This window comes from Carya illinoinensis, chromosome 3 (assembly GCF_018687715.1).
Source record: "Carya illinoinensis cultivar Pawnee chromosome 3, C.illinoinensisPawnee_v1, whole genome shotgun sequence".
NCBI lineage: Eukaryota > Viridiplantae > Streptophyta > Magnoliopsida > Fagales > Juglandaceae > Carya > Carya illinoinensis.
Window position 1 is genome coordinate 2580266 of NC_056754.1, and position 8140 is coordinate 2588405.

General features: G+C 34.4%; 1 pseudogene; it reads left to right on the forward strand.

The window, feature by feature from the left end:
- The first annotated feature begins 1447 nt into the window (after nt 1-1447).
- Nucleotides 1448-4453, forward strand: LOC122302456 (annotated as a pseudogene).
- The last annotated feature ends 3687 nt before the right edge of the window (nt 4454-8140 follow it).

The following is an 8140-nucleotide window of genomic DNA, read 5'->3' on the forward strand; positions in this document are numbered from 1 at the left end:
CCGATATTCAAGTCTGCCTTACTGATAAGCCCAAGCCCATTCAGTGGTTTGAAAATTTCAACCAACAAACCGACAGGTCCGATATATTTAAAGAAGGAAAAGTATAGTTACAAGTATAATTGTGTACTAATCTATGTATTAATGTGATGTGATTGGTCAAAAAGTAGATTTTATTGAAAACAGTGATAATTTAAACTTTAAGTATGAATAAATCAGTGTTGGTACACAGATTAGTACGCGACTGTATTTGTATATAGCAAAACTCTTTAAAGAAAGAGCAATAAGCAGAAATTGATTAACAGGCATGCCTATCGAAATGCCTTATTTTCTTCTTCTTTTTTAAGAATTTTTACAAACAAGTATTTATTTTTAAAAAGACAAGTTTACTTGAGATGTTGAGATGAATTGAATTTTGTAAAAATAATAATAAATTGAGATGGTAGAGTGAATTTTGTAGGGCTCGTCTAAGATGAGTTTAAATATATTTAGATATTAAGATGAGTTTAGATGTGAAAAATTAAAAAAAGTTATAGGTCGCACATATAAAGATGTGTTGAGTTGAAAAAGATTATAGGTCTCACGTGTAAAATTTGATAATTTGGTATTTAAATGTTAGACTCAGTTTAAAATTAGATTCAATCCAAATTCTAAATGAAGCCTAATTTTTGAGAAGTTGAACAATATTCAAATTTAAACATAATGAAAGAGATTTTAGGGAGTTTTTTAGTTGTATGGAAAAATATTAAAAAAATGATAGTATAACTATTAAATATATCAATCTATCAAATGTGTTCACTCATATTTTATTTTATTATTTTTTATTTTTTCTTAGTAATTAAGGAAGTGACTATTAGTGAATTTAAATATTTTTTTATTTTTTAATGGTTAAAAATGTTTTAACATGCTTAAAGAAAAATAAAAAATAAAATAAAAACTCATTTTAACTGGTATCCAGGACACATTTGATAGTCATCACAAAATTGTCCAAAATAAAATATTATATGTAAACCTGTACAGCCGCATGAATCACGCAGTCCATGTTGCCATCCCTAGATTGGATGTTAGGGAAATTGTGATCCCCTTACTGGACTGGCCCGAACTAATAATTGACCAAGGTGAAATCAAAATTATAGGATATTTAAAAGTGATTCTTCAAGAGAAAAAGATAGCAAAACTTGGAAGATTATATTATTTTTTAAAAGGAAAATGATAAATATAGGAAAAACGAGTTCGTAGAGATTGTCTGCCACAAAGCTTGGGGTTTTCAACTTTTCACCTTGTCTACTACTTTCTTTTTATTAGACGGTCTACCATGCACTTTTCACTTTGTCCTACTTTAGAGATGGACGTGCACTGACATCATTACCACTTTCGCTTTGTGCTCAAACAAATGTAACACTGTATTCATTCTTTCATCTCAGGATTTTTCTTGAAAAGAAATTATTTATCAACGTATTCCACAACCGACCTCTGAGTTCTTTACCCATTTATCGTTCCTGCGCTCACAACAATCCGCATAACCCACACAGCTCAAATCGCTGCCGGTTTGTCATTCATTGCGTTAAACCTAGTACAAAAAGGTACTCCGCTTCCACACCTCTCTCTCTCTCCGTCGGTGATCTCTTGCACCCATGACGAAAGTCCTCTTTGTGCTTCCACCTACCTACTGCTTCTTCTTCTTATTCTTCAATCTTTGCCATATCTCAATCAGTACTACTGTTTCTACACCTCGTTACGTTGCCGTTGAGAATATTGCCCTAAACTGTGGCGATTCAAGCAACTCAACGGGTCGGGATGGGCGAAAATGGATTGGTGACAAGGATTCCAAAATATTCCAAAATGATAGATATTCATATCCTGCACCAAAATCAGCGCCCCACGTCTCTGTCCCCTACAGGACTGCCCGTATATCGCAATCCCAATTCACGTATGTGTTTCCAGTCACGCCAGGCCCAAAATTCGTTCGGTTGCACTTCTACTCAGGTGACTATTTGGATGTGGGTGGGATTACGCGCTTAATTTTCACCGTCAACGCAGGTTCATACACCTTATTTGCCTACCCTAATTCTGCTACTGCAAATAATACTTTCCAACTTTTCGCAAAGAGTTTTGTGTCATGGTACCTGAAAATGAACAAAAATTGAATTTAACGTTCATCCCATTTTCAAGGGTGTCATATGCTTTCATTAATGGGATTGAGCTTGTCTCCATGCCATACGACGTCTACTACTTTAGACGACAAGAAGAATATAGAATTGGCATTCCTTACATCGGTCAAAATGCTAATGGACGAGTAAACGTTTCACACGACTTGGCACTCGAGACAGTTTATAGATTAAATGTAGGTGGCTCCTCCATATCACCGATATCTGACACTGGCATGTTTCGAGAATGGTCCAATGACAGTTATTATTGGTCGAGTACTGAAGTAGTCACAATCACTCGTATGCCATCCTTGATACTCAATTACTCAACACTAGTACCAAATTACACTGCACCTGAGGACGTCTATCGATCTGCGGTGTCAATGGGTCCAAACAAAACCAGTAACTTGACCTGGAGATTAGTCGTTGACTGTGGATTCAATTATCTGGTGAGGCTCCATTTCTGTGAAATAGAACCTAAAATAACGAAAGCCGGAGAAAGGCCATTCATTATCTATATAGATAATCAGCTAGTTGAGCAAACAGCTGATGTAATTAAGTGGAGCGGAGGTAGGGATATGCCAGTGTTTCGGGACTATGTAGTAATGATGCAAAAAAAGGATGTTGAGGCCAACAGTACCCTGTCCATTGCTCTACACCCTAGTGAAGCTACCAGTTCAATCAATGATATCATCTTAAATGGTGTGGAAGTGTTCAAATTGAGCAATACAAGAACCCTTGTCTCTCCCAGTGATGACCTTGCGAGCTCTCTATTGCCAGTTTTGAATGGTACGCGCCATGAGTCCAAGTTAAAGAACACAATTATCATTGTGACCGGAAGTGGTGGGTGCTTCTTGATACTTCTCACTCTGATGTGGTTTATGGTTCTCTCAAAAAGGAGGAAGACCAACAGCAATGGTTCACGCAGCCCTCCACTATCAAAGTACTGCTGGTGCTGGCCTGACCCTAGCAAAAGCAAGTCAAGAGGGAGACAAGCCTCGTCGGCCCCCGATGAATTTTGCCACCACTTCTCACTGGGCGAAATAAAAACAGCAACCCGCAACTTCCATGAAGAATTAATTGTCGGAGTCGGAGGCTTTGGCAATGTATATAAGGGTCTAATTGACAAAGGTACCGTGACTGTTGCAATCAAGCGCTTGAATCGGGAGTCACGACAAGGTGTATGTGAGTTCAGGGCAGAGATCGAGATGCTCTCCAGACTTCGCCATGTACACCTTGTCTCCCTCATCGGATATTGCGAAGAGGAGGGTGAGATGATCCTCGTCTACGACTACATGGCCAACGGGACCCTCCGCCACCACCTCTATGACAACGAAAGCAATCACTTACCTTGGAAAGAGAGGTTGAAGATTTGCATAGGAGCGGCTCGTGGTTTGCACTACCTACATACGGGCGCAAAGCATCCAATTATCCACCGTGATGTGAAGACGACCAACATCCTGTTGGACCAGGATTGGGTGGCCAAGGTTTCAGATTTTGGCTTGTCTAAAATGAGTGTTGATAACACTGAAGTTAGTACCATGGTAAAAGGTACGTGGGGGTATTTGGATCCAGAATATGCAAGGCGTCATAAACTGTCAGAAAAATCTGACGTGTACTCATTTGGGGTTGTGCTTTGGGAAGTATTATGTGCTCGAAAAGCATTGGATCAAAAACTGGAGGAGGAGCAGTGGAATTTGGCCAATTGGGTGACAAAATGCATAGAGAAAGGGAGCATTGGTCAGATCATTGATCCATATCTGAAGGGGAAGATAGCTCCAAAGAGCTTCAAGGTCTACGTGGAGGTCGCGGAGGGTTGTGTGCGTGAGCAGGGGATCCAACGACCCACCATGGATGATATCATGGAAAAGCTCCGATTTGCATTAGAGCTACAAGAAAATGAAGATGCCGCTATAGACAGAATCAATTCAGCCGATGGGCTAACCTATCCGAACTTGTTATCGTATCACTATGCTGTAGATAGTGAGCACGAGTCAAAAATGAGAAGTGAGAGTGGGTTAACCATGACTACAATTAGTGAATCGACTCGCCTGACTCTTGACTCTAGCACTATTCGAACCATCGAAGAAGGCACAAGGGATGGCCCCATAGAGATCGAAGATAGTACCACTCGCTGAGTTTACGGATTGCTAGTCTGCTATTATGTGAGTGCGAGTTTATGTAATTTAATTAGGTCATGAATAAAAAATAGTTTGCACATAAAAAATAGTTAATGTTTAAACCTTAAGGGCAGTTTGCCCATTGGATTGTCACGATTGTAGCTAAGGCTATTGTTGATGATAAGTGAAGTACTAGTCTCAAACAATTTTATTATTACTTCAAAACAATTAATTACTGTTCATTATTATTTTGTTATTACTATTTATAAATTATTTGAAATTACCTCAACATTCAAACGTAGTCTTTCTAATTTCTGATGTCTTATGACTGTAGGGCGACAAATGAGTCAAATCCAAAAAAAATATTAATCGGTCACACATAATTTTTATTCAAACATTAGTTAAGTTAAAACTTTTTATTAAGTTTGATTTTCTGTTTAGGAATAACTCATTTAATATTCTAGCAAGTTCAAGTTTGATCACAAACTACTTTATTTTGCCATTATCTTTCTAAAGTTTTTGTATAAGTAGATAAGTGATTATATTTATAAAGATTCAAATCACATGTTTAGTATTAGGAACATGATTTTTTCTAATTTTGTAAATATTAAAATAATTTCTTTATAAATATATAGATACTAATATAAAAAAATATGGAATTTTTCAAGATTATAGGAATATAGTCGAGTTTTATATAAATAGTATCCTTTATTAATAACCGATCACTATTTTGTATTCACAAACAACTTATTTAACAAAACTGATTCCAAGCAGCTTGTCGAGTAGTCATATTTACTTACAACTCCACCGACGGGTCAACTGGCAACTATCTTTAGATCGTACATAGTCTATCTTGATCTCATGGAACCTTCAGCTGGGGGTTAGGATCTTCCTAGATTGGGCTAAAATGTCATCCTCAAAAATTTCCTAGGAAAAAATGTGAAGCATTTTAATTGTTTTGATATAAATTCTTTAGAATATTTGTCTAAATTCTAATGCCTAAAGTCTTAGAGATAAATAAAATAGTCCGTATTTAAACGCTTAATAAATATTATGAGACATATTTTATATATCCATATCTCTTCCACTATAAGTCGTAAAACTATAAACGTATTGACAATTCTTAAAAAAAAAAAAAAAAAAAATTCCTAGACATGTCAATTATTTACATATGGCCACTGTTATATTATAAAAATCTAAAATGACTCTAAAGAAGTATTGAAATTAATAATAGACAAATAGTCGCACTTATTTCGAAGACAGTATGGTATTTATTGTTAGAGTACCGATATTGGACTAATCAAATATCAGTGAAATCCAAAATATAATTAAGCCTTGTATAGATGACCTTGCATTAGATTAGCTAAAAAAATTTAGCTTAGACTTTGAGTTACAATAAATCTAAAGGAATTTTCAAAGTTAGAGAGTCACTTTTCACTCATCAAACTCATATTTTATTCACAAATAATCAACAAATTAGCTTTATTAGATTCTTTTTAAGACTTTCATTAATAAAGAAGGCAATATTATGTCCAGGTTTTTCAATAAATATTTTTTGTAAACAATGTTATATTATGTTGGGTAATTAGATTGATATAAAAAAATAGTTAGAAAACAATAATTCGTCATCTTAGACAATAATATTAGAAAATAATGTGTCAATTAGATCAATACTGCTAAATATCAATCTAGAGTTATTGATCGAACTATCAATAACTTTAGAGTTTAAAATGAAATTGAGATTGACGTATAAAATAAATCTTATAATATTTTTTGATAATTTCATATTATATGATATAATAATATAAAGATATACAAATTTAATTGTAACATAATAGTTTGAAGATGTGAAAGTTTAATTATATTTAGAGAAATGCTAAATATACGAATGAAAAAAAAGTAGGGAAGCTTACGTATTGACATCACAAGTGCCTTATCGGTTTTATTTTTGGATTCTTCTCCGGGAGTAAAAGTGTATTTATAATTGAAAAAAGCATACTTTAAAAAAAGCATCTTATCTCTCCGAGAAGGCCTTTAACGTTCTCCTTTCCAGCTTGTAGCTTTTCTTTTCAACTTATCTCTAAATAAATTTATGGACCTAACTCATCTTTTAAAAACAGTTTAAAGAGATAAATTTGTTTCAACCTTATAAATATGTCCAAGATCTTGTCCATTGACAATGTGAAATTCATTCATCAACACCCTCCCTCACGTACAGGTCAGTATTTTTTCTGATCCTTATCACGGGATAAGTAATATAGACCCCAATCATTCTGTGGCAGGCTATGATATCATTAAGAAATTCATGAGTCTAACTCATCTCTTAAAACCAGTTCAAGAAAGAGATTTACTCCAACCTTATAAACATATACAAGATCTTGTCTACAAACAATGTGAGATTTATTCCTCAACAGTCTCATCTGGTGTGTCTTCTCCCATTGATTTTTTTTTCTTTTTTTCAATAAAAAAGTTAGACATAATACTTTTTCTTTCTCTAGTCTTACAAATAATTTTTTATTTCTATAAAACTTTAGAACATTTGTATTGGCTTTATTAAAAGGCTAATCAAATATAAATATGATAAATTTATTCAAAATATATAGCTGTAATAGATTAACTAAAGGATGATGGTGTTGTAAAATAACATTGTAAAATTGTATGACCACCTTGAGCTAGCTGTCAAATGCACAGTGCATAGTGCCAGCATAGTACTGCATAGTAACTGGCATAGTAAATGGCCGACATCGCACAGTGTGCATAGTGCCAGCATAGTACTGCATAGTAACTGGCATAGTAAATGGCCGACATCGCACAGTGCGCATAGTGCCAGCATAGTACTGCATAGTAACTGGCATAGTAAATGGCCGACATCGCACAGTGCATAGTACCAGCATAGTACTGCATAGTAAATATGCACAGTACCAGCATAGTACTGCATAGTAACTTGCATAGTTCCCTTTGTACGCCTATATATATCGTTGAATTCTTTAAGAAATTCATAAGTTTCATAACTTCTCTGAGTTTTATCTCTCTCTCTCTCTCTCTCTCTCTCTCTCATTTCGATAGTTTTATAACACGTTATCAGCACGAGAGTTCTGACGATCTTGAAGCTAATAGTCCTCTACTTCAAGTAAGTCTTTCAATATATTTTTTTATAGTTTTCAAAATGAATATGAAATATTAAACATACTTATGTTCTTGATTTATATATGTAGAAAATGTCAAATCTTACAAAATTGGAATTCGTTGCTCTTGACATTTCTGGGAAAAATTATTTATCTTGGATCCTTGATGCTGAGATCCATCTGGATGCAATGAACCTGGGAGATACAATTAAAGAAGGAAATCAAGGGTCCCTGCAGGACCGTGCTAAGGCAATGATTTTCCTTCGGCACCATCTTCATGAAGAATTAAAAACTGAGTATCTAACGGTGAAAAATCCACTTATTTTGTGGAATGATTTAAGGGAGAGATATGAACACCAGAAAACTGACTTTCTTTTTCTTTTTCCTCCCCTCTCTCATTTTCCTCCCCCATGTGTTCTCTCTCCCCACTTTATCTCTCTCTGATTTTTGCAGTGCAGGGAAACCTTCCTCTCTCCTGTTGTAGTTGCATGGTATTGAAGTTCTGATACTAATCTGACAGCATGAAATAAATCCTCATTTTGACTATTTAATCTGAAAATTAACAAGTTAATATCTATGGCCAGTATAATTACAAAATATGAAAAAATATATATATTTTAAGTGAAAACATAATATTATATTATTATTTTGATGAATTTAATTTATGACTAATTCAATGTAGGATTATGGATAAAAAGATTTTAAGTTTATAAAAAATATGTAATTTTTATCAAATTTTGAAAATAATTTT